A 26,051-nucleotide genomic window follows, 5' to 3' on the forward strand; every position below is an offset into this window, starting at 1 on the left:
CAACTTGCCAAAATCGTGGACAACTCCGAAGCCATACTGGCTGTCAGTTATCACAGTCACTCTTACACCTTTCCCAATTTTGCATGCTCGAGTCAGAGCCACTAACTCTGCTACTTGGGCAGATTTCACTCCTTTCAGATAGGATGCTTCCATCACTGTGGAAACCGTACACACTGCATATGCTGTACTCATCACTCCTTCTTCTGTTCTCAAACATGACCCATCAACAAACATTACATAATCATTTTCTGCCAAAGGTACATCTTTTATGTCTGGTCGTGGTTTTGTACAATACTCAAGCACATCCAAACAATCATGATCTGCTTCATCTCTCACTTCCACATTCTCACCATCAGGTAACAACGTTGCTGGATTCACATTCACACATCTTGCAAGGCTCACATTCGTTGCACCTAATATGACTTTCTCATACTTAGTCAGCCGACTATGTGTCATATACTGAGTACGATTCCTTGTTAAAAGAATCACAACATCATGAGGTACAAACACTTTCAAAGGATATCCCATCACGATTCCTTCACTCTGCTCCAAACTTCGACATGTTGCAGCCACTGCTTTCAGACATCCAGGTAAGCCTATAGCTACTGGGTCAAGCATCGATGAGTAATATGCAATCGGTCTCCTCAATCTTCCATGCTTCTGGATTCAATCAATCAATCAATCATAGGCATTTGTATAGCGCACTGCTCACCCGGAGGGTCTCAAGGCGCTGGGGGGGGGGGGGGGAACGCTACTGCTCGAACAGCCAGGTCTTGAGTTGCTTCCTGAAGGCGGGATGGTCTTGCGTTGTCCGGAGGTGGATGGGGAGGGAGTTCCATGTCTTGGCTGCCAGGTAGGAGAAGGATCTTCCTCCGGCGGTGGCTCTGCGGATGCGGGGGACGGTGGCAAGAGCGTGGCTGGCGGAGCGGAGCTGGCGGGTGGGCTTGTGGAAGGTCAGGCAGCTGTTGAGGAACTTGGGGCCCAGGTCGTGGAGGGCCTTGCGTGCGTGGGTGAGGAGTCGGAACGTGATTCTTTTGTTGACGGGGAGCCAGTGCAGGTCTCTCAGGTGTCCGGAGATGTGGCTGTGTCGGGGGATGTCCAGGATGAGTCGTGCTGAGGCGTTCTGGATCCGTTGGAGTTTCTTCTGGAGTTTGGCGGCGGTGCCGGCGTAGAGGGCGTTCCCGTAGTCCAGCCGACTGGTGACAAGGGCCTGGGTGACCGTCTTCCTGGTCTCGGTGGGGATCCACCGGAAGATCTTTCGAAGCATGCGCAGGGTGTTGAAGCATGAAGACGAGACGGCGTTGACTTGTCTGGTCATCGAGAGGGAGGAGTCCAGGATGAAGCCTAGGTTGCGTGCGTGGTCCGTTGGCTTGGGGGTGGCTCCCAGGGCGGTGGGCCACCAGGAGTCGTCCCAGGCGGAGGGTGATGATCCCAGGATGAGGACCTCCGTCCTGTCTGAGTTCAGTTTCAGGTGGCTGTTCTTCATCCATTCGGCGACGTCTTTCATCCCTTCGTGTAGGCTGGCTTTGGCGGCGTCCGGGTCGCTGGTGAGGGAGAGGATCAGCTGGGTGTCGTCAGCGTAGGTGATGATCTTGAGGTTGTGTTGACGTGCAATGGTTGCGAGGGGGCTCATGTAGACGTTGAAGAGGGTGGGGCTGAGCGATGACCCTTGTGGAACGCCGCAGATGACTTCGGTGGCCGCTGACCGGAACGGGGGTAGGCGGACTCTCTGGGTTCTTCCGGCGAGGAATGAGGTGATCCACTCTAGGGCCTTCTCCTGGATGCCGATGTTGTTCAGGCGCTGTACCAGGGTGCGGTGGCAGACAGTGTCGAACGCTGCGGAGAGGTCCAGGAGGATGAGGGCCGCAGTTTCCCCGTTGTCCATTAGGGATCTGATGTCGTCTGTGGCTGCGATGAGGGCGGTCTCCGTGCTGTGGTTGGCTCGGAAGCCGGATTGCGAGTGGTCGAGGGATCCGTTGGTCTCGAGAAAGGTGGCTAGCTGTCTGTTGACGGTCTTCTCGATGACTTTGGCAGGAAACGGGAGGAGCGAGATGGGGCGGTAGTTCTTGAGGTCGGAGGGGTCTGCAGTTGGTTTCTTCAGCAGGGCACTGATCTCGGCGTGTTTCCAGCACTCCGGGAAGGTGGCGGTGTTGAAGGAGGCGTTGATGATGTCGTGGAGGTGGGGTGCGATGATGTGGTCGGCCGCGTTGAAGATATGGTGTGGGCAGGAGTCTGTAGGGGATCCGAAGTGGATGGTGTTCATTGTGCGTGTTGTGTCTTCGGTGCTGACTGGGGTCCAGGTGCGGAGGGTGGCAGTGGGGGGCATCGGTTCGGTGGTGGTGTTCATTGTTGGTGGGCCGAAGCTTTTGTGAATGTAGGCGATCTTGTCGTGGAAGAAGGCTGCGAGGGAGTCGCAGAGGTCTTGCGAGGGAGTGATGTAATTGTTTCCGGCGTCGGGGTTGGAGAGCTCTTTGACGATGCTGAAGAGTTCCTTGCTGTTGTGGGTGTTGTTGTCCAGTCGTTCCTTGAAGGCTGTCTTCTTTGTGGCGTGGATCAGTTGGTGGTGTTTGCGGGTGGCGTGTTTGAGGGCCGTCATGTTGTCTGTGGTCTGGTCGGTGCGCCAGGTGTTCTCCAGGGAGCGGCAGTTCTTCTTGGAGGTGATGAGCTCGTCGGTGAACCAGGAGGCCTTCTTGCTGCCACGTCTGCTGGGGGGGTTCTTCTTCAGTGGTGCGAGGGCGTCTGCGCAGTTGGTGATCGACTGTGTGAGGTTGTTGGCGGCTTCGTTGGGGTCCGTTGAGCTGGTGGGGGGGTTCTGGCTGAGGAAGGTGGTGAGCTGGTCGCCAGTGATCTTGTTCCAGCTCCTGCGGGGGGCTTGTTGAGGGTGGTGGTGGGTCGTCGTTTTACTGAAGCTGAAGTGGACGCAGCTGTGGTCAGTCCACTGGAGATTGGTGGAGTGGCTGAAGGTGACGTATTTGCTGGATGAGAAGACTGGGTCAAGCGTGTGGCCGGAGTAGTGGGTGGGGGTGGTTACCAGTTGCTTGAGTCCGAGGTTGGCCAGGTTGTCCAGCAGAGCAGTGGTGTTGCGGTCCTTGTTGTCCTCCAGGTGGAAGTTGAGGTCCCCCAGGAGGATGTAGTCGGTGGAATTGATGGCGTGCGGGCTGACGAAGTCTGTGATGTCTTCGCTGAACTGTGTGCGTGGTCCCGGTGGTCTGTAGACGAGGGTGCCTCTGAGTGTGGTCTTGGGGTCGGTGTGTATCTGGAAGTGGAGGTGTTCGGCGGAGGTGAAGGTGTCATCGGAGTTGGTGGTGATGCGGATGGTGTTCTTGTGGATGATGGCGATGCCTCCTCCTGTCTGGTTGACGCCGTCCTTCCTGGTGATTTTGTAGCCCTCCGGGACGGCGATGGCGACGTCGGGCGCTGAGGAGGCGTTCATCCAGGTTTCCGTCAGGAAGGCGATGTCTGGTGCTGTCGAGTCGAGGAGGTTCCAGAGTTCGACGGCATGCCTGTGAACGGAGCGGGTGTTGAGCAGGATGCACATCAGGTGTTTGTTGCTGGGGCTCGGTTTAGCAGGTGCGGTGTTGGGATTAACACAGAAAGTGCACATCCATTTCTTTCACTGCAATATAACTCAAATTATTTTTCATAATCAGGCATACCCAATGCTGGGGCTTCACACAATCCATCTTTCAATGAATGCTGCCAATTCTTCCTTATTCAATCCAAGGGAATCTTTTACATCACTCCTTGTTAGCCGAACTAGAGGTTTTGCGATCAGCGAAAAGTTGCTGATCCACTGGCGGCAGTACCCTACCATTCCCAGAAACATTCTCACTTCTCTTTGAGTCATGGGGGCTCTCATTCCTTTTATGATTCTGATTCTGTCTATTGTTATTTTCCTCAGTCCTTTTTCAATGTTATGTCCCAAATACTGTACTTCCTTTTTACAATACTGCAGTGTGGCTGGGGACACTTTTAGTCCTCCATCTGCCAGGTGATTTAGTAAGGCTATAGTGTCTACTTCACAAGCTTCACGAGTTTTCGACGCCACAAGGAGGTCGTCGATATACTGCACTAGTACTGAACTCTCGGGCATTTGCAGACTTTCTAATGACTTTTTCAACAATTGATTAAATATTGAGGGGCTTTCTGTATACCCCTGTGGGATTCGGCACCACGCCAAAATACGGTCTCCAAACCGAAATGCAAAGATTTGCTGACTGTTGTGATGCAATGGAATAGAAAAGAACGCATGGCACACATGTGTACCATTCTGCATCATGGGGAATCTGATACAAAATCACTGATGGATTTTGCACATTGGGACAGCATGGTACAACAATTTTGTTTACCTTTCTCAGGTCTTGCACTATTCTGAACTTCCCATTTGGCTTTTTCAGGCCCATTATGGGTGAGTTACATGGACTGCTCAATATTTCTCTCAGAATTCCTTGCTTGATCATTTTCTCAATTATTGGAGTTACTCCTTCAATTATTTCAGGTGTCAATCTATACTGAGGAATGTTCGGATAACTTACTCCATCTTTGACAGTAATTTTTACTGGGTCCACGTTTCTCATTAGCCCTACATCTTCTCCGGTAAAATCCCAAACCTCTGCTTTTACAGACAGTTTCAATTCCCTAGGCAGTTCATCTGGATTAAATATTGCATATGTTCCAATAGTTTCACATTCTCTGTTAGCGATGGTCATTTTGTACAATACATCCTCATCTAGTGTTTCAAAAGCTTTTCCATCTGGAGTACAAAATATAGTGCAGTTCATCTTGCACAGCAGGTCCCTACCTAGCAAACTCACAGGACTGGTGTCACACACCACAAATGGTGCATGTCAGAAAATTTCCCTATACTAACCTTTACACGTTCTGTAAGGTGTGTTTTTAACTGTTCGTTAGATACACCAACTACTTGGATTGTTTCATCCGAAAGAGGAAGATTCTTAACATCAGCTGATCTAACAGTAGAACGAGTAGCGCCAGTGTCCACTAGGAAAATAATGTTATCATCATTAATCTTCCCATCTACAAATGGTCCTGTCTGGTCTACTTCTAGAGTTGCGCCAAGTACGCACTCTTCTTCCTCCCTTCGGCACCGTCAATAATCCATTTCCGAATCACTCTCATCATGTTGCAGCCAGTACTGCGAAACAGTGCGAGCACGTGATGGTTTATTTACCTGTTCTTCATTGTAGAATCCCGATTCTTTACTATACTTCTTTGAGTTTCTTTTCTGTGGAAAAAGTGGTTTTGGCACCTGGTTATTGGAAGTAACCACCTGCTGCTGTTGCTGCAGCTGACCACCCACCTCTTTCCGCACCTGTGGATTCAACGATCGATTTTCAATATTAGTATTTGGAGGGTTCTTACACTCGGATTTCCAATGCCCTAACTCACCGCAATTGTGACATGGGAATTTCTTTTTAGCTTCTTCTATATTACCTTTCCCTTTCCCTGTACCAAATCGGGGTCTCAACTCCTGGATTATTTGCTTGTTCTACCAATTGAGCTTCCTGTCGTTCGGCTACCTTTACCTATGCCCACATTGCCTTTTCTTTCAGCTTTCGTTGTTTTGCCTCAATCTCATCACTGAAATATTTTGCATGTCTCAAAACTTTATCTATTTTCTTATTTTGCCAATCAACTGTATGCTGCTTTATCATATCACCAATTTCTGGGCGTAAACCATATACAAACCTGTATACGAAATGGCTCAAGTCTTTATCACTCAGGTTCTCGTCTCCACTGAACTGTTTAAAAGCCTGAATTAGTCTCTCATAATATGCATGTACTGACTCCTTGCTTTCTTGTTGGGTTCTGTCAATTTTTACCCAATCAGTTTCTTTAGGGGGTACCTTATTTTTCAGAAATGCCATAACCTGCTCATATTTCTTCATTACCTCTGGGTCTGGAGCTCCTGTCTAGGGGTCCCTAGGATACTCTTGAGTGGGCCAATTTATCCTCAGCTTGCACTCTGTCCACAAATCTGCTGGTACTATTATATCAAATCCATAATACCTTTGCCAATTTTACAAATCTGTCTACTTGCCGGTACCACTCGACGGTCTTTTCACGTAGTCGAGGAAAATCATTTGTGAAAGACAAAATGTCCTGTCTTGTCCATGGAACATGAACATACCCTCCCCCTGGAATCTCTCTCATTGGTATTCTGTCGTCACCTTTTCTTTCTCTCTAACAGGAAATGCTGAAAATGTATTTTCTGTGATAAGCGTTATCGGTATGCCAATTGGTTTCCTGGTACTTAAAGACCAAAATTTCACAGGTAATCTTCGCTCTCATACACACTTCTCTTATATAGAAAATGTCTCTATTGGCAACACACGACGATGTCACCGAATCGAACCCAGACAATGCGCCGTGCAACTTCACTTGTTACATGTTTCCCCTGTGTACCTACAGGGCTACAACAATTCCGTCTTTCCCGAGAGCAGCATCTGCCTCTGCTCTACTACGGAACTGTTAAACTTCCGACTTCCTACATCCCAGAAGCCGTGCAAACAACATATAACTCGACGCGACTCAACATAGAGTGTTAGTACATAAATCAATACCAATCAATAATCAGTAAGCTATTTACAAGCAATCGTCCCTAAACCCAAAACAATAGCTAACCATCATTCTGTTACCAAGAAAACTGCTCCAGCGCTGAATACCACAAATCCCCTCGCTACAGACCGGACCACATTTCATTCACTCATTCACTGGTGGGGCCCATAACACCGATCATTCATTCTACTTTCAGTATCAATGGTCCTCGAGAGAGAGAGAGAGAGAGGGGAGTTTCTTTCTTTATTCCATGCGCTGGAAATGGGAGAAAGAGTGCACCAATCACCTGATGAGTAACGACAAGTTTACCTATACTTTCCTGCCTCACCAGGATCGCAATACATTATAACCTAGCAGTTCCTCCCATACTATTGGCCATGGATCAGCCAGTTGCTGGGAATAGCAACCCTTAATTCTTCTAAACAATATACATTGAAATACTTCAAATAATAACCCGACACAGTTCTTTAAATGCAATAATATGTTTATCTAATTAAAGCATAAGGAAGTCATATAGCATTCAATATTTTAGTTCGCATATTTACCTAATCTGGCTAAATGGCGTCCTCTATGTCAATTCAGATCTTTCGTCTCTATGCCCATAAATCAAAAGAATCAGTTTGTAGGTTAATTGGGCATCAGATCAGTCCATCAGAGTCTCTGGCAAGCAGCTGTCCAGCAGTGTCACCGTCCTCTCCGTCAGCATAACGTCGGGCAATCTAGTAAAGTGATGGTGTGCAAAAGGAATACGCTAATATCCTACCCTCTCTAGTCTACTTTTATAGTAAATGTTATCAACAAATGTTTCAATACATGTTTCAGAACAAATTTAATGGGTTAATCCAGGATCATTCTTCCTGATTCTCATGCATAAAATGTTGCATTAGATGCAGCTTCTCAATTTGTAAATAGATTTGCAACAGTTTCTAGTCCATTCAGGGCAGGTTGATTCCCATGCGGGGTTGTGTCCTTAGTGTCATCAATTATAACAGTTCATAGTTTAAGAAAGTCCTTTGTTTGATGCTAGGCGCTCCTCCCAGGATGTCCTTCACGGGTACAGTCTGCCTGGGGTCAGGACGAGGTTATTGTTGCTCATCTTTTAGCGCAGGCGCACTCCACTCAGTGACTTCTGTGTCTTGTCTGTGCGTCAAAATAGGGACGGCAGCCATTTTGTGGCCACTCCAGAAAGGTCAACTTAAGCAAAGAAACATAAAATGTAATTAATACATGGAAATGACTATTAAAATGTTATTCCCTCACTAACCCCTCTATGTGTGTGTATTTATCTAGCAAAAGCAACACGCATTGCAGTTTATACTCACAATTTAAAGCACGATTCACAAATCACATCACAAAAGCAACATATATCATGCAAATTCTAAATATCTGACATTAGTATGCGTACGAAATTAGTTTACGTATCAGTTAGGCCATGCAAATGAGATTCCCACGTGTATTTTCTAATTAGTAATGTTGATTAATTAACGACAGCAAACAATTATTACTATTAATGTTAATCAATTATTCATGTTATTTAAAAATGAAGAAATGGAGGAGGTATACAATTCTTAGGGAAAACCTCGCTCCAGCAGCCGCGCATTGCTGGAGTCATGTCACAAGCACGACGCAACTCTAGCAATGCTCAGGGGCTGCCCATACCTAACATGCTGCGTCATACCTTACGCCTGCTTCAAGCAGGTGCAGGGTTTTGACGCAGCAGCGTCGGAAAAGTGACTCAGTGAAATCTTGTAGATTTCACTGTGTCACTTTTCCGAGGCTTTTTCCGACGGAATGCCCACCCTGCATACATTAAACCTGATGCAGATTTAATGCAGCGCAGGGCTTTAAAACGTGACGCATCTCCCTAGATGCGTCACGTTGTAAATAAGGCTCAACATGGCGCATGGTTTACGCCGCCGCTGCATCACAGAAGTGACGCAACGGCGGCGTAAATGTCTCGCAAGGGGCTTGTAAATCTGCCCCTTAATGTTTTATCATGGCATAAATGCACATTTAGAACCTGATTCTGAAAACATCATAAAATCGGTTTAGGTTAAAAAATGCCAAGGCTACAAATACTCATTACGCAATTTTTTTTTAAAAGTTGATTATCAAAAATGTGCAAATTGAGCAATATGTCACTGGTTAGAAATGTATGACGCTAATATTGTCAAAACCATGTAGACTTTGTGTTGTTCCTGTTTTGGAATGAGCTGGTGTTAGTATCAGAGCAGTTGTGATGTATAGGGCTTTTCATTAGAAAGTGCAGTGTTAATAAAAGTGCGAGTGCCAAATTGTCCTCATCGTGTGTAAAAGTGTTAAAAAAAGGTTAAAAACATGGTCAATGTGAATAGTAACCCTAATGGTTTTCGTTATAGTGATCTTGAGGCTTGCTGCTTATGTCTTGGGTGTGTGACAGTTGTTCAAATGTCATTAATGGTAAAATACCCTTTAGTAGCTGATTTATTTTTCCTCTTGTCTCCTGAAGATCTTCAGTCATATTGAGCCCCCCAGGGTGCTTGGAGTCTAGCTCCAAAAATGGTTGGTTTCTAGCCGACGCAAAGCTTTTTCCCTGTCGCCACCCCTTTTGATGTTAGGTATTGCAACAATCAGATAATATTTTAGGTGTTCAGGAATCCAGAACGCCGCCGCACGCCTCATCCTGGACGTCCCGAGCCACCACCACATCTCCGGACACCTGGAAAAGCTTCACTGGCTCCCAGTCAGCAAGAGGATCACGTTCAGACTCCTAACCCACGCACACAAAGCCCTTCACAACCAAGGACCCAAACTCATCAACCACCGCGTCTCCTTCTACATACCCACCCGCACCCTGCGATCGACCGAACAAGCCCTGGCAGCCGTCCCCCGCATCCGCAAAGCCACCGCCGGAGGCAAATCTTTTTCCTACCTCGCAGCGAAGACCTGGAACTCTCTCCCCAGCCATCTCCGCTTAACACAGGACCACCTCTCCTTCAGAAGGCAGCTCAAGACCTGGCTGTACGAGCAATAACCCCCTCCCCCCCAGCACCTGAGACCCTTACGGGTGAGTAGCGCGCTTTATAAATGCCAATGATTGATTGATTGATTGGGGTCTGATTGATGTTTCTCCCTGCAATGGCGGGCCACTGGGTATGTCTGATCTGCATTTTTATAGCCCGGATGTGTTGCAATATTTTTTTGTGCCCCTGTAGTTTGGTACTTCCCACGTATTTCAAACCACAGGGGCACTTGCGAACATAAACTACATGGCCCGCCTTACAGGTTAAAGCTTTGTCAATGATTATTTCTTCGGTGCTGAAAGGAGTAGTGTATGAAGTTTTGCTGATACCGACTTGGCTTGCCTTACATGTTTTGCATTTTGTAAAGCCATTTCTGCTTTAGAGCCAAATCCCCTGTGTCTTGTCAATTGGATAGTTTTGCACAAGTTCATCCTTCATTGAAGCTGCTCTGCTGTAAGTTAGTGTTGGTTTTCTGGGTAGCAAATGGCCTATCACAGGATCATTAATTAAGATAGGCCAATTTCTTTTGATGATTTGATATATCTCTTTTTCTTGTTTGCTATATCCCAGAATCATCTTAAAGGTGTCACTTTCTTTATTGATGCTTTGTGTCTCTGTGTTTGTATTAGAGGTGGCAACTGATGGTGGCTTTGCTGTTAATAGCTCCGCCCTAGTGAATTTCATACTCTTTTTGATTGCCATCTCAATGCATTTTTTGGAGTAGCCCCGCTGTAGAACCCTGTCTTTACTCTCCTGCTGCGCTGTGTGTAAGTCTTGAGAGTTCCTGCAAATTCTATTGAACCTTATCATTTCCCCATAGGGGATACTCTGAATAAGGTGTTGAGGGTGGGCACTAGAGGCATGTAGAACTGAGTTTCCCGCCATTGGTTTTTTATGTGCTTTGGTTTCCATTACCCCTTCTTTAATATATACCTCAACATCTAAGAATATAACTTTTTCAGGACAGATCTGCACAGTGAACTCCAAATTAAGATAATTTGCATTTAAATTGTTTACAAACTCTTTTGCTTCATCCACAGTTCCATGAAACAATGAATTTAGATTTTTTTTTTTTATTATTTAAGAAATATTCAGTCATATTTATCAACATTTTACTATGTTGTTCTTGTTCTATGTGTCTTCTGTTGAGGTAATGTTGAACAGCTCTCGTCCCATCTTTGTGATTGATGCTAGTATATAATGCTGTAATGTCCATTGTCATTAACAAGAAATCCTCTTGCCAGATAAAATCCTTAGGGGCAGATTTACGTTCCCTGGCGCATCCCTGCAAATCAGCAGGGATGCTCCAGGAAAGATGCGTCACGCAAGTTTACCCTTGCGCCACCACAGATGCGCCGCATTTACAATGCAGCGCATCACTGCACAACGATAAACAGATGCGTGACACGTCTGATGGCATAAGGGCGGCGCATTGCTGGAGTCGTGTCGCAAGCACGACGCAACTCCAGCAATGCTCAGGGACTGCCCATACCGAACATTCTGCGTCGTGCCTTACGCCTGCTTCAAGCAGGCGCAGGGTTTTGACGCAGCAGCGTCGGAAAAGTGACTGAGTGAAATCTTGTAGATTTCACTGCGTCACTTTTCCAAGGCTTCTTCCGACGGAACGCCCACCCTGCATACATTAAACCTGACGCAGGTTTAATGTAGCGCAGGGCTTTACAACGTGACGCATCTCCCTAAATGCGTCACGTTGTAAATAAGGCGCAACATGGCGCATGGTTTACGCCGCCGCTGCGTCACAGAAGTGACACAACGGTGGCGCAAATGTCTCGCAAATATCTGACATCATCAGCAGAGGATTGCGGTCGCGTGAGTTATAGTTGCCTGCACTAACTATAACGGGGGAATTTCATTGGTTTTTTATGAGGGAAATGTCCAGCTAACTATAACATGTGTGAAACCTATGGTTTTTTAAGTGAAAATATTTATATATATATATATATATATATATATATAAATATATATATATGTAACATAAAAATATAAAAATCTTAACTAATCAAATGCAAAACAGTAAATAAATTAACAAATTAAATCAATATAAAAACTATAAACTCCCAAAAAAGACATTTACTAACACTATTATAAAAATAAAAATGAACCTATATATATATATATATTTATATTCACTGAAAAAAACAGTGTAATATGTGACGTTATCAGCAGTGCATTGCAGGGGCACGAGTTATAGTTAGCTGAACTAACTATAACGGCCGAATTTCTCTAGTTTTGTAAGAGTAAAATGTCCAACTAACTATAACATCCCTGAAACCTGTGGTTTTTTCCAGTGAATTTCTAAGGTTTTGTAAATGCTAATTTCTAACTATAATGTCCCTGAAACCGATGGGTTTTTCAGTGAATTTCAATGGTTTTTTAAATGCTAATTTCTAACTATTATGTCCCTGAAACCTGGGGATTTTTCAGTGAATTTCAAAGGTTTTTTAAATGCTAATTTCTAACTATGCCTACAAAGGTAGGACATGTGCAGAAAGAGGAAGAAAGGCATAGAAAGAAGCAAGAGAAATGCAGAAAGAGGAAACAGAAGTCCAGAAAGAGAAAGAAAGGTACAGAAAGAAGCAAGAGATGTGCACAAACAACCAACAAAGGAGCCGAAAGAGGCCTTTTTGCAAAGTCATCCTGTGCCCCCAACATTTTGCTGACGGGTACTGGCGATAATTGACTCTGACTAACCAGGTCTGGAGCCAGTGCTATGCTGCAAGACACTTAGAATACAGTGAAAACACCTACATACACCAGGGTACACTATGGTGCCGATTACGATCCCGTAAAAAAATAGCCCGTACGACTCGTATCCGGTCTTTTTACCGTACGAATTGTACAAGTGCCGTACAAACTGGCAATCACGATTCGCATGGTAAAAAGTCCATACGAACCGCATTCGGAATATTTCCCCACACGTCCTCGGGTCGGAAAATGTGTCCGACACGTCCTCGGACGATTTACCGTACAAATGTGAAAAGTCAATTCCGACCGAGGAATCACGATCCAACCCGTGCGTCCGATCTCACAACCGTATGGTAAAAACACCGTCCGCACCGAACTCCCATTGCAACCATGGAGACATGTCCCCGCATACGCGCCCAACACTCCCCCCAGCACCCATACGTTCGAGTCGCACTCCCTGTTAATGTACACACCCCCCATTGTATGTACACCCGTGTACGTGTCGAACCCCCACCCGTGCATGTACACCCCAGTACGTTCGCGTCGTACCCCCACCCCTGTACATGTCCTACCCCCGTGCATGTACACCCCAGTACGTTTGCGTCGTACCCCCACCCCTGTACGTGTCGTACCACCGTGTATGTACACCCCAGTACGTCCGAGTCGTACCCCCACCCCTGTACGTGTCGTACCACCGTGTATGTACACCCCAGTACGTCAGAGTCGTACCCCCACCCCTGTACGTGTCGTACCACCGTGTATGTACACCCCTGTACGTTCGCGTCGTACCCACACCCTTGTACGTGTCGAACCCCCACCCGTGCATGTACACCCCAGTACGTTCGCGTCGTACCCCCACCCCTGTACGTGTCCTACCCCCGTGCATGTACACCCCAGTACGTTCGCGTCGTACCCCCACCCCAGTACGTGTCGTACCACCGTGTATGTGCACCCCAGTACGTCAGAGTCGTACCCCCACCCCTGTATGTGTCGTACCACCGTGTATGTACACCCCTGTACGTTCGCGTCGTACCCCCACCCCTGTACGTGTCGTACCACCGTGTATGTACACCCCAGTATGTCCGAGTCGTACCCCCACCCCTGTACGTGTCGTACCACCGTGTATGTACACCCCTGTATGTTCGCGTCGTACCCACACCCCTGTACGTGTCGAACCCCCACCCGTGCATGTACACCCCAGTACGTTTGCGTCGTACCCCCACCCCTGTACGTGTCCTACCCCCGTGCATGTACACCCCAGTACGTTTGCGTCGTACCCCCACCCCTGTATGTGTCGTACCACCGTGTATGTACACCCCAGTATGTCAGAGTCGTACCCCCACCCCTGTACGTGTCGTACCACCGTGTATGTACACCCCTGTACGTTCGCATCGTACCCCCACCCCTGTACGTGTCGAACCCCCACCCGTGCATGTACACCCCAGTACGTTCGCGTCGTACCCCCACCCCTGTATGTGTCATACCACCGTGTATGTACACCCCAGTACGTCCGAGTCGTACCCCCACCCCTGTACGTGTCGTACCACCGTGTATGTACACCCCAGTACGTCAGAGTCGCACCCCCACCACAACCTCCTAAGTACGGAGCGCACCCCAGGCCCCAACATCACAACCGCATGTACGAGTCGTACCAAGCCACACACAAGGACAGCACCGTACAACCAAATGGCCCATGTACACACCGTACACACACGCTCAAAACACACGTACACAACCAGGACAAAACAAAACAACACAAGAATACACTATTCGAATGGCACAAAGCCACTAAACATGGCCAACAAACACTAAAAAAACACCTTCACTGACCTGCAACTGCCAAAAACAAACAGAGGCCCAAAACACCACCACTCCTTATAACACACCCACCCAAACTTCAAACACAGCCACACCCACCAATGGTCCAATAAAAAGGGCCCATACACACAAACCATGAGCCTTTGCAACAGACTCACTGCTGCCAGACACCACAGAACCATACTACAAGCTTCACCACACCTTACACTTGCACACCTTCACACAACCACCTTCACAAACACCCCCTCATCACAACCACACACACACACACCTGCACAACCACACCCACACACCCACAACCATCCACACACCCCCCCCACCATCCACACCCCTCACCATGCCCACAACCAAGAATCCAAAGTTCAGTAACCGAGAGTTGGAGGTTCTTGTCGATGAAATCCTCAGAGTCGAGCCACAGCTCTTTGGAACATTGGTCAGACACACCAGCATGGCAGCAAAAACAGCCATGTGGCAGACCATCATCGATGCTGTGAATGCTGTTGGGGACACCAGAAGGACCAGGCAGGAATGCCAAGCCAGGTGGTACGATCTGCGGAGGAGGGTCCGAGCCAAGATGCTGGAGGAACACAACCAGGCCAACGCCACTGGAGGAGGGCCCTCCCGCAGACCCGTACACTACCAGCCCTGGGAGGAGAGGGTGATGGCCATACAGCCGGTGGAGGCAGTCGAAGGATTAGGAGGCCTCCGAGACCCGGGTGAGTACACAAACAACGCACCTCACATGGGGGGAACGTCATCCACAACCAAAATCACTAACAGGCACGCAACCACCCCAACCTATCGCATGACGCAACCACACTCCATGAACATGCACATGCCACTGCCGCCACCATGCCCCATGCACCCAGCTGGACAATGTCAAGTCACAGGCCACAGAAGACACCAACACATGACACGGTAACCCGGATGGCGGGAGGGTGGGCCCCAAAAATTCACATAGTGCAACTCAGAAGCAGACAACAATGCCCTCTGCCCATATGGCCCAGGTCACAGCCAGACAAACAGTGTGTCCCCACACAGGAAAGACTCGCCAGCAAATGGCAGACGCCTTGCATCAACACATGGGGGTGAAGGCACTGTTTTGCACATGACAGCAGCTAATGAACAGCCAACAGTGTGAAAGAGTGGCAGCACACACAACCACAGCAGCAGCGCACACACAGACACTACACCCAATGGAAGCCTGGAGATCAGAAACAAACTCACATAAACAAGCCAAGGGCCATTCAAAGGACTGGAAAAAGTGTGTGTCTAGGAAGCTGGGCTGAGGTGACAGAGGGTGACACACAGAGGGAGGGAGAGGGGGACAGAGAGGGAGGGAGAGGGGGACAGAGAGGGAGGGAGAGGGGGACAGAGAGGGAGGGAGAGGGGGACAGAGAGGGAGGGAGACACAGGAAGACGGACAGAGGGAGGAGGCTGACACACAGAGGGAGGGAGAGGGGGACAGAGAGGGAGGGAGAGGGGGACAGAGAGGGAGGGAGACACAGGGAGAGCAAATCAGCCGTGTGGTGTGTGGGAATGTCTGCTCGTCAGCAGGTAGACTGCGTGCATGTAGCCAAGGGTGGCCAGTGCCAGAACCCCCCCTCTTCTCCATGGCAAAACACAGGGCCATGTCACAACCTGTTCACGAGCACAACGACAGCTACCTGCATTATATAAGTGTGTGGATCCACTCCATGTGCACATGTACAGTGCTACACGGAAGGCGCCAATGCATGGCTCGCCACACCTGCCCACTCCACTGCTGACTGCAGTCACACTTGACGCAGCAAGTAAGACTGTGCCACACATAGTTGAAGGGGCCAAAGTGGTGCCCAAGGGACACACCCATGCACAAGGGCACTGTGAGTGGAATGCAAGACAGATCCTAATTCCAAGAGGAAAAGTGCCAACTTTGAAACTGATGAAACATGGATGTTGCATGGACCAAAATTAACATTGTCTCTCTCACACACAGGTCAATGTCGTGGTTCACCCCCCAACACTGGGGGGGAAGACTCACAGGACCCGGATCTGCGGGAGCCCGATCCCACCGGCAGCGACGACTCTCACCACTCTGTGGACGACCCCGACCAACCTGGCACCTCTGGTGTCCAACCACCTGCAGCACCTGCGTCAGGTACAACTGTGCCAACCACCACCCCCACTCCTGCCACATCCCAGGAGACACCCTGTCTACTGCAACACCAACGGAGGATGGAGGACGGACAGGCTGAGCTCGTGACGGCGTACACGGGAATTCACGATACACTCCGTCGGATGGCAGACAACATGGCCGACCCTCCCTGTGCCTGAAGGCGGAGAACATCACCACCCACAGGGAGGGATCAGGAGGAGGAGGAGGAAACATCCGATGGAGCATCCCAGACGTCGTCACGGCCTGCTTCTGAGGGTCCCCGCAGGAGGGCGGGTCATCCACGGAAAAGACCGTGAGGGTCGGCGCAACATCACCATCTCCCAGGACACCTGGCCTGGCACCTGGCCCACTGGAGCAACAGCATCACAGCATCAAGAGACATTCTCTGCCACATGGCCTTGCTGGTCACTGTCTGACCAATGTAGACAAAGACTGTGGCATGGACTCTGAGGACTTCCAATGGCAAGGACACCAACTCCCCTACTGAACTTTGGATTCCAAACTCCCGGAAAGCCCCTCACGTCATACCCCCCCCCCCAAATAAAAATTCACACCATGAAGAGAAGATGCCTGCTGGTTGCATTATTACCTTACATGTGTCTTGTAAAGTCTAAACATGCCAGAGTTCTCTTTTGACTTCAACCATCCACACCCTGGGGCCTGAGTCTGGCACAGGACACACGGGCCACAGTGTATTAGGCAAGACAGACATGGAGCACCACACACACCCGTGATGGGCCCAACCAGCTGAGGGGGTGGCCGAACAACCGTGCTGACAGACACATTGAGTACAGCAACAGTCATGCGCAGAGGTCAGGGATCCAGTCCAGTGTCCTGGGGGGCACCCAGGTATGTGTAGACAGGTGGCAGAACCATGTCCTGCAAGCTTGAGTCCGGTGGATGCAGAGAATGGGGGCCTGGCCAACGTTGGATGTATGGGGATGGCACATGTCACAATACCCACACAGTCATGGACATCATGCATAATACACAGTCTCAGCCCACACACACAGCTTGCATCTTGCTACTCAACACATAGACACATAGCCTCTATCAGGGGAAACCATGCCAAACATGCTGGATGCACCGTGGCAACACACCAGCATTGATTGAGAAGAGGCACCTTGGAGGCATAGGGACACCTTTATTAGTCATGTTTTCGGGATTGCAGAGGCAACTTGAAGTACACATGAACACTTCATGTGGAGTAACATGTGGGTCCAACACTGGCACCCCCCTTCTGCAGCACAAATGCGTGATAGCCATGGAACTGGCACACAATTGTCGGCCAACAGCTAAACACCCACAGCTGCTCACGGAGATCCCGCCATACACCATAGATCCGCTGATGTAGAAGTCCCACACCATGTCAAGCCAATGCAAACCGTATGTGACTGAGGGCAGTGTTACACACATTGATGCCATCATCACAATCCACTATCCCATCACTGATGACTGTAAACAAGTCTGACCATCTATTCAGGTGTACCCAGCTGCATGTTATGTGTACCATGGTGATGCTACATGTCTGCAGAGGAACCAAGCATTGACAGGGGCAGTGTGCATACATAGTGAACAACTGCCACACCCAATACACCCCTGATGCATCCCTTACCCTATGGAGACTTCCAAATGTGTCCGTGCCTGTAACGCTGAGTCAGCACACGATGACGTGTCCATGAGGAATAGCAGTGCCACAACAATGCAAGCAGCAGACGGCTTGCGCAAGTACCTGGGGAAGAGAGACACACAAGAAGTCAGCCACAAAAAGCACAGCCACTTGCATGTGCATTTACTCGACACATGTATGGATGACAACATGCTAGGTCACAATTATGACTGGGGAAATACAACCATCACTGGCACCATCACTCCAGTGACACACCCACACACACCTCTGACTCACGTGCCATACATGCAGGTGGAGACACACATCACAACACATGCCACACTGGGACCAATGCGTGCACACTCAGACACTGGTACTCACCACTAAGCAAAGAAGTCGCGTATGAGCCGAGTCCGGATGTCCTCTTGCGGCTCCACATCCTCCACATCACTAGCCCCATTGCCAAGCCCTTCGTCCTCCACGGGTGGATGGTCCTCGTCATCTTGATCCAGGATGAGTGGCACAGCTTTCTCAACTGCCATGTTGTGCAGCATGCAGCAGACTATGAAGATTTTGCAGACCTTTGCAGGGGTATATGGGAGCACGCCGCCGGTCTTGTGGAGGCACCGAAATCGGCTCTTCAGCGGGCCAAACGTCCTCTCTATCACTCGCCTTGTCCGGCCATGGGCGGTGTTGAAGCGGAGCTGGGCCGCGGTGATGGGGTTGCGGAGAGGTGTGAGCAGCCATGGCATGTTGGGATAGCCAGCGTCCCCTACATGGGAAGCACATGGACATCGTTAGAAGTGGTGAAGCGGTCGTGCTGGTAGGCTATGCAAAATACAGGACAGACAGACTGTACCCACCAACAACACATGCTTGTTCGTTGCGCAGCTGCATCATCATTTCAGGCATCCTGCTACGCCTCATGATGTAGGCATCGTGTGCTGATCCTGGAAAACGAGCACAGACATGTGAAATCACCATGTTGGACAGACACACCACAAGGGCATTGATGGAGTGGTAGTGCTTCCGATTGCGGTACGCTACCTCCCGTGCGTGTGGTGGTACCAAAGCTACATGTGTCCCATCTATGGACCCAATGACATGGGGCATCCCTCCCAGGGCATAGAATCCACGCTTGACCCCAGTCATCTGTTCAGGGGTTGGGAACTTGATGAAGTCATCCAGGTGAATCAACATGGCCTCTAAGAAATCATGCAGCACACGGCAGAACATGCTCTGGGACATGCCACCAACATGAGCTATGGTATTTTGAAAGGTACCCGTGGCTAGAAAATGTAGGGCTGCCATTACCTTCAGCTTGGGTGTCAGTGCCGTACGATACCTGTGCAGCGGTTGCAGGTGTGGTGCCAGTCTCGCCGTCAACTCCAGAATCAACCGTCGTGGGAAGCGGTAGCACCGGCTCCGATCATTCTCCCGCATGGCAGCCAAGTCCGGCATTGCTCAGGGAAGAGGCGGCGCTCTGCAGTAATTTGGAAGTGACAAGGAAGAGTGAGTGCACCACAACAACAAATAATTTGTACTGAGCACATGTTATTCTGTCTATACACATATGCTACATACAGAGTGAGGTATGTGCCACATGCCCTGGACACGTATGCCTGCCAGGTGACACTCCTACCAAGACCCAGCTACACACGGAGATTGAGAACCTCCCCATGCCATGCCATGGGATTAGCTGTGTCCCAGTGCAAGTGAACAGCCAGACGCAAGACAGGAGTGACATACACCCACACATCAGCAGAAGTAGGAGGCCGATTGCAGAGACTGGTAGCGGAACACTAGAGCCACATGACATTACACTAGGACAGCCCACACACCTTGCCATGAAGGTGCACATGTCATGACTCACCACACATTCATTGAGAGGATGCAGACATGTCCTTGTCACGCTACTCCGTGTCCCATGCATACATGCGCACCTCACATCCGAAACCACATGTGGCATGGTGTGCGGAACAGTGTGCGTTGTCAATCTACACACAGACACATGTTGGTTGCTGCAACAGCTGCAGCTTTTGAGGGTGCTCCAACATCAACCAAATGGGAAGCCCCCACACATACATGACATAGTCACATCGTGCACCGTGGGTAGTGACATGTCAGGTGTGGTAACCCCTGTAACGGGCATCAGGGGACACTTCCGTGTGTTGGTGTCCGTGCCATGCCAGTGTCGGTCATCCCAAGTGTGCAGTACGACATGCACACATGTCCAAGGAGTCAAGGGCATGCCTGGCACACATTGCACCGTCACACATTACATCTGTACACATCTCATCATACATCTGGTGCCTTCTCGACTCAGGAGTAATGTGCCACATCACAGCCTGTCACACCTGTGCCCCACACATGTAGTAATGCACAGACAATGCCTTGATGTCCATTCATGGACAAGTATGTCCATCCATGGACAAGTATGTCCGCCTTATTCCTTCCTGTGTGCTGCCTGTCACCACTTTGATGTGTGAAAACCATTACTGCTGCTAAGAGGGCCTGTGTACGTTCCCATATCACTATGGGAGTGCTGCCGTATGTGTACCCATCGTGATGGCGAGCGTACAGGCATGTGTACGGTCCGTACCACTACGAGTACGCATACGCAAGAACCCCCATAGTGGTACGGGCCGTACACACGCCTGTACTCTCCCTATCACTATGGGTGTCCTCGTGTATGCGTACACGCAGTTGTACGGGCCGTACACACGCCTGTACTCTCCCTATCACTATGGGTGTCCTCGCGTATGCGTACACGTAGTTGTACGGGCCGTACACACGCCTGTACTCTCCCTATCACTATGGGTGTCCTCGCGTATGCGTACACGTAGTGATAGTGAGCGTACAGGCGTGTGTACGGCCCGTACCACTACGAGTACGCATACGCGAGGACACCCATAGTGATAGTGAGCGTACAGGCGTGTGTACGGCCCGTACCACTACGAGTACGCATACGTGAGGACACCCATAGTGATAGTGAGCGTACAGGCGTGTGTACGGCCCGTACCACTACGAGTACGCATACGCGAGGACACCCATAGTGATAGTGAGCGTACAGGCGTGTGTACGGCCCGTACCACTACGAGTACGCATATGCGAGGACATCCATAGTGACAGTGAACATAGGCACGCGTGTACGGGCCGTTGCTATGCATTTGGGGTGCCCTAGGGCCCCGGAATGCACCGTACCTATGTGTGAAGCTCCAAATTACATAGGGGACACATGAGGGACAAGTATTCAGGCGTACATGCATGCTGGTTGTCATGGAGACCAAGTTCAAATTTTGATTTTGTTCAGGAAGGTGCACAGCAGAAGTCAGTTGGAATGAATCTACATTGTTGCAATGTGTTTGTGGGGCTGACATCATGCAGGAGAAAAAAACTGATTGAGAACCCACAGACTGCTAGGTTTGAAGGGATTGGAGGAAACATAGGATGCATATGTGAGTGACCAATCACTCTGTACTCCTGTGCATGAGATGGGCCAGCAAGGCAGATATAAGGCAGCCAGGTCCCATGAGGGAGCACTTGCCTGCACATCTCTGTATTCCACGACCCAGCTGCTGCTACTGATTCCCTGGAACCATGTCAAGGGCTGTGGAGAGGTCACAGCCATACACCCTGGAGGAGAACATGGCTTTGGTGGATGTGATCCTCCCACGGTACCCCATGCTGTATGGGCGACCAGGTTATCAGGTGAGTTCAGTGTCCACTGGCACAGACTGTGTCCGTTTTTTGTGACTGTGACTTCTGCCATTGTGTCCAGGTGTGACACACATGCTATGTACTGTAGGGGGGGTCCCAGGGGGGGGAATGCCTGATGTCTCCCAGCAGTGCCCAGAGACAGGAGGGGTGGGTGCAGAGTCCTCCCAGCAGTGCCCTGTGACAGGAGGGGTGGGGGCCTATCACTCCCAGCAGTGCCCAGAGACAGGAGGGGTGTGTGCAGAGTCCTCCCAGCAGTGCCCAGAGACAGGAGGGGTGTGTGCAGAGTCCTCCCAGCAGTGCCCAGAGACAGGAGGGGTGTGTGCAGAGTCCTCCCAGCAGTGCCCAGAGACAGGAGGGGTGGGTGTGATGCACAGTGTGAGCCTGGAGCATTGCTTGTGTAGTTGCCCTCATTCCACCTGTGTCCTTTAAATGGCACGTACTGCTTTTGGCCTTCCCCCAGAGGATCATGTCCCTATGACAAAGGTGCAATGCGTTGGATGCATACTATGCCTTGTTGTAAACAGCAAATGTGTTATGATCTGTGTCCCTGTGACATGTGCCAGGTGTATTGAGGTAGTGTCACTTGTCCATCCTCACAGGTAGACGCCTCTGCCAAGGAGAAGATATGGCTGGACGCCGTCAGCGCCGTGAGGAGTGCGGATGGTCGGAAGCGGCGCCTGCCCCAGGTGAGGAAACGCTGGCAGGATATCCGGTGCTGGATGCGGAGGATCGCACGGGTCCTGCTGGGGGACTCACCTGAGAGCCATAAGAACCGCGGGCGCCGCCGTCTCTCCCACATCCAGAAACGTGTGCTGGCGGTGGTCTTTCCTGACTTGGACAGGCGCCTACAGGAGATGCAGCAGCCGGAAGGGGGTAGGTACATGTGTGTGTTTGTTGTGTTTCACCAGCATTTGTAAGTGCACTGTTCCATGGATACACTTCCAGGGTTTATGGTGCTGTGCAGATCCTGTTACCCACAGTGTTGCAGGCCTCTCCTGCCTCCCTTCCCCACCTTGTAATGTGTTCACTGGTCTCTGTGTAGTCACTCCAACACAAAGTTATGTAGCCTGACACATTCTCCAAGTGTACAATGCCTGCAGCATCATGTGTGGAGGTGGTGTGTAACAGGTTTAGTGACCTTGCCTGTGCCCTGTCCAGTTCTGGACTTGTGGGTTCCATGTCAGTTGGCACTAATGCTGATTTCAGACATGGGAGTTAATCTCTTGAGTGCGAGGCCTTCCAGCAGGCATGTCCCATGTGGTGGCCTGTGACATGATGTGCATGAGTGTGCGTTACGCCTAGTGCAGGGATGTTAGCGTGTGTTGCAGTCATTTCCATTCAGGAGCATGGAGTTGTGTGGCCACTACTGTCCCCAGGGGCATCTTTTCCTAGGTATCATGTGTGTAATCCGAGAATGTCGACAATCTCTGTGTCTACAGCATAGGTTGTGCTCTGTGCCATTGTCCCCTGGCACCATGTTTATTGACGTGAGATGTATTACAAGTGTCCACTGTCCAGCCTGACTTGATTTTCCAAGTCCATACTCACGGTGGCCATTGCCTGTGTGTCTTGTAGCAATCATCTGATGATGCCCATTTGTACATGATTCTTTGGACAGGCGCACCTTGGGTATTTGGTGTGCAATCTTGAATTATTGCATCCCATGTGTATTTCACCCAGACTAAGAGATGTAAGTGCTTCCTGTGTCTCCACAGATTTGTCTCATGTAGGGGGTGGGTGGGGCGGCCATGGCCTACATGTCAAGACCTGTCATCTCCTTGCTCGGACTGGCCAGTGTGTGATGTTTGTCTGGACATACACTCAAGGTGCAGCGTGCCAGTCAGGGTGGGTATGTTATCAGTATTACCTATGCTGCATGTGCCTCTAGTTCCTGGATTTGGTCCCTGCTCATCCCAATTTCCTGCCACGCTGTGTGGTGCAGATGCAGTGCTGTATTGTCCCCAGGGCCTTGCTCCTCAGTCAGAATACCATGTCATCTCATTTGCTATTGTGTCATGCTCTCCATAGTTTTTCCATGGCATGGTGGGTCACACAACTGTGTCTTGCAGGGCCTACATATGTACCTTGTTTTGTAGTTGTAACTCATCCTTTGTTTCAGGCTATGCACTGTAACCTACGTAGATTTGACTCATGTGACATATGTATACAGGTGTATGATTAATTTCTGTCTCTTCACCCTGCCCACAGCATCGTCGGGGGACTCGGAGGGAGACATGGACACAGACGACGTGGAGGGACCGAGCACCAGTGCCAGCGGTGACATCGGGGCTGGCACTTCGAGTGGGACTGAGGCGGAGGAGAGTGAACCCGGGGACCTGTCGACTGGCACAACAGAGTATGAAGCTGACGGGTCCGAGGATGATCTCTCCGAGTGGGTGGTGGCTGCACCACCATCTGACAGCAGCCCTACATCTGGCACCGCCCCCTCCATTGGCATCAGCCGCCTCCCACGTGCTCGTGTCCCTTCCCAACGTGCCCGATCACCACATGTCTCCTTCCTGCCAGGCACCGCACCCCCTGCCCCTGTCTCCACTGCTGCCGCCAATGCTGAGTCTGTGGACAACAAGCGGCAGTTGCAGATTGGTCAGACTGCGATCCTTAATGTCCTCCATGCCCACAGCCAGGTCCTCAACAACATGGAGGCATACTTGGAGGGCATTCATTCATCGCAGGCTGACCAACGCAACTTGCTGAGGTCCATAGACTCCACACTGACTGCAGCAGTGGGTCTCCTGCAGCGCTACGTCCCACCCCCTACCCCTGCTCCTTCCACAATTCCCACTCCCATGCCTGTCCCACATACACCCAGACGTAAGCATGCGTCCACCACAACAGACACAGGCACCACACCAGCAGGGAAGGTCCGCCGCACACCTCCTGTCACGCACACACAGGGTGCAGTAGGCACACCCACTGGGTCGGGGGGCAAACGTGTGACACGCAGCCAGAGTGGGAGTCCACATTCCACCCAATCCACTCCCTCCAAATCCCCTCCCCTCAGCTCTCCTGGCCACATCTCCCCCAAAGACTCCTTCATGGCCGCTCTGTCCCTGAGCCCCACAGTGACACCACCCCGCAAGCGGTCAAGGAGGTCCCCGGTCAGGGTGCTTGAGTCCCCCCCCTGTCCACATCCTCCCCCAGTGGTGCTGCGACCCATCCCTCTGACCACCCCCCCTCCTTGGGGCCTGTGGTTCCTTCGGGTGCAGGGGAGTCCCTGGAGGACCTTGCTAAGGTGTGCAGCGAGATCCTGGCCTCCGCCTTTGGCCCTGCCCCACCCCCTGTGGTGGAGTCCTCCATCCCTGCACCCACGACGCCTAGCCTTCACCCTCCTGTCCCTGCGGTGCCTGTTTCTTCCCCCCACATGATGCCCTCACCCCTGTGGAAGACAACGGATTGTAACTGTGCAGGCAAGCTAGGGGACACGCATCCCACTGTGTCCCCCATCCAGCTGGGACTCCTGGACTGCCCTATGGCCTTTATTAATATTGGACTTACGTCATACTAGTTTTTTGCTCATGCTGAATAAAGCTATTTATTTTTTGCCCTTGGAACACTCCTGCATTGCTGGCATTGCTGTTGGTGGGGCTGCTACATGGTTGTGGGTGTTGGTCATGTGTTGGGTGTGTGGGAAATGTAGTAGTGTGCTGCTCATAGGGGGGACCATGGGATCTGTGTGCCATCACACGGTGTTAGCTACCTTTCTCCATTCATGTAAGCAGTTGCTGCATGTTGCAATTGTCCCAAGGTGTATTCCTTCCTCTGTGTACCCTGACTTCTTCCCTGCAGGGTGTCCCCTGACTTTAGCGCAGAGCTGTGTGTCCATTAGCTGGGTGTGTGACGTAGTCCTTCACCTTTGCACATGCATGCTGAGCGATGTCTCCACCTGCATCATTCGTGGCATCCTTGGTAGTCATTGTACTTGTGTATGTGGCCTATTGACATGACTTCATGTGTACATGTTTTCTTTTCTGCGCTATGCATGCGTATACTCCCAGCCTCGCACACATGTGGTACATGTACTGCAGGGTCTTTGTGCACCTGACTGACATTTGTGGGCATGGTATCTGTGGCTACTCCACCCTTTGCGTTCCATGGGCACTGCTGGGAGTGATGGGCACCCACCCCTCCTGTGTCTGGGCACTGCTGGGAGGACTCTGCACCCACCCCTCCTGCGACTGGGCACTGCTGGGAGGACTCTGCACACACCCCTCCTGCATCTGGGCACTGCTGGGAGGACTCTGCACCCACCCCTCCTGTCTCTGGGCACAGCTGGGAGGACTCTGCACACACCCCTCCTGTCTCAGGGCACTGCTGGGAGTGATGGGCACCCACCCCTCCTGTCTCTGGGCACTGCTGGGAGTGATAGGCCCCCACCCCTCCTGTCTCAGGGCACTGCTGGGAGGACTCTGCACACACCCCTCCCGTGTCTGGGCACTGC

General features: G+C 50.5%; 2 protein-coding genes across 2 annotated transcripts in view; one reads left to right on the forward strand and one right to left on the reverse strand.

The window, feature by feature from the left end:
• LOC146808703 (phospholipase A2 inhibitor and Ly6/PLAUR domain-containing protein-like) overlaps positions 1-26,051 on the forward strand; it is a 198,820-nt gene that overhangs the window by 112,117 nt on the left and 60,652 nt on the right. The gene's annotated exons all lie outside the window — the stretch shown is intronic.
• The window catches only part of LOC146808704 (uncharacterized), a 509,741-nt gene continuing 491,006 nt past the window's right edge, over positions 7,317-26,051 (reverse strand). The window contains exon 3 of the transcript XR_014966228.1: positions 7,317-7,773. The gene's annotated coding sequence lies outside the window, so the exon portion shown is untranslated. The remainder of the gene's footprint in view (positions 7,774-26,051) is intronic.

Source organism: Triturus cristatus, chromosome 7 (genome assembly GCF_964204655.1).
Source record: "Triturus cristatus chromosome 7, aTriCri1.1, whole genome shotgun sequence".
Taxonomy (NCBI): domain Eukaryota; kingdom Metazoa; phylum Chordata; class Amphibia; order Caudata; family Salamandridae; genus Triturus; species Triturus cristatus.